Raw genomic sequence first — 2,282 nt, 5'->3', positions numbered from 1 at the left:
ACCCGCGTGTCTAATGTCTCTAATGTCAAGGTTGTAGTGTGTAATGGTTCGAGCACCTAGTCCTGCGTTGAAGTGACAGGGTTCAAATGCAAAGGAATCTCCTAAATGTGGGAGAAATGAGTGGTATCGCGCGTAATTGCATGCACTGTGTGTGTTGTTATATATATATATATATAACAAAACAAACAAACATACAAACAAAGCATGTTTTCCGATCAAGTGTTCTATTCTTCGTGCTTTTGGAAGGTTTTTTTGTTTGGGAAAGTGTATTTTTTTAAACGGGGCTTTGTGCCTTGGATGGATGAATGATGAATGATCACATAAGCCTGAAGCTTATTCATTGTTCTCATTGTCTCTCTAATTGAAAATGATCTGTTTTATTTTACTCCAAAATTCACTGTACAGTGTAAATGTATATATTCAAATAAAAATATGAGCTAGAAATGAATAATGATTATAAATATAATTGAATAAGAAATCTTGTTGTTGTTGAGCTTATTATTTGTGATATATATTTGATATATTAAACTTTTTTAAACATTCACCTTCTTACTCGTTCAATCGTTTGAAAACTGCTATGAAAAGTTATATACTTCAGGCCTTTAACATTCTAACAAACAATTTGGTTTTGTAAAATTTGTCGTTACTCTTTGGTGATTGTAAGTGTTTGTGCGTACGTGTTTGTTTGTGTGTGTATTCAGATGTATTTGTGTGTATTTGGCTATTATATCAGCGTGTATAAGTGTACGCATTTTTTGATGTGATTTTATGTATATGTGTATATCTTATTTGTTTTTGTGTGTTTTATGTCTGTGTTCGTGTTTAATATTTGTGTGCGTGTGTGTAGATATTTGTCTCTACCTTTACTCGTTTGTATGCAATTCAGTTTAGGTTTTGGGCTTATCTTTATTTAACCGAATGATCAACGACTTTTCAATTCATGTTTTTGTTTTGCATGCAAGCAATGAACAGAAACACATGTTGCATGACATTTTTTTCGTTGTTTCGGTAGAAAAATCTTTCGTAACAAAAACATTTGCAGCAACATACATACGCGACAATTTTTTGCATATAGACTTTTTTCACTTGAAAGACTGAATGAAACTTGAAAAGAATTATAATCTAAAATTTTTCTATTTCCTTCTGAAAATTTCTTTCCGTGAAATGTAAAGCGACACACTCAATCATTGGATGGGCGGTTCTAAAAGTAAAAAAAAATAGGAATTCGAATTGAAAATTTGTAAACTTTATTGATTGGATGAAGAAATCCATGAAGAAGTATGCCGATGAAATTAATGTAGGTAACAGTTTACACTCACGCATACAAACTTATCGCAAAAACTACCTAAATACATTAGAGTTGATGGTCATTTGTTCTTAAGTTATACCCATGCCTGTACGTATGTAACTGTGTTTTAATAAGTGTGTGTGTGTGTTTGTGACACACCACGTTGTTAGTTGATAGTGTAAGTTACTGTATGTATTTATAATAAATATGATAGGATAATGTGTGTATTTATGTGATTGCGTGTATCAGCTGAACCTATTGTATATAAATAACCGCAATAACCGCTAGCTTGCGTGTGATGTGAATGTAGATAAGGAGATAAGCAACGTGTATTTTTCCATACAATGTGAGCATATTCATTGGTGTTTTATTGAACCATTTGCCGGCAAAGTTGAAAAAACGGGTTAGCTACATTTAAAATGAATTTTTTTTATTGGACTGATTTAATTCAATCTGGCATCTCAAGATGTGATTAATATTTTGCGAATGTAGCTACCTTAATAGCAAAATTATATGTATGTATGTATGTATGTATGTATGTATGTATGTATGTATGTATGTATGTATGTATGTATGTATGTATGTATGTGTGTGTGTGAGTGAGTGTGTGTGTATCTGTGTGAGTGACTTTGTTTGTGTGTGATTCAAGTATGGAAAGCATGCATCATTTGCTAAATTATTATTATGTTTATTAACAGCGGAAACAACTTTTGAGACAAATTTAAGAACAAAGTTGAATTAACAAGAAGAGGAGATAAACTAATTTTCTAGAGAAATAAATTGAAAATATTAATTTTCATAAAAAGGCAATGAAAATGACGGAAAAACATCATTAAAGAGTTTTCAAGCTGAAGATGGAAAAGTGTTTCAGATAGAGGAAGAAAAAAAATTTAAAAATTATTTGATGGTAGAAAATAATTTTCGAGAGTTGCAATTAATTTTAAAGTGTTTTAGCTTGATTGCATTTTGAGTGCCTCGCTGCCAATTTAAAAAA

Source organism: Helobdella robusta (assembly GCF_000326865.2).
Source record: "Helobdella robusta unplaced genomic scaffold HELROscaffold_308, whole genome shotgun sequence".
Taxonomy (NCBI): Eukaryota; Metazoa; Annelida; class Clitellata; order Rhynchobdellida; family Glossiphoniidae; genus Helobdella; species Helobdella robusta.
Note: the sequence above shows the minus strand (reverse complement) of the source record.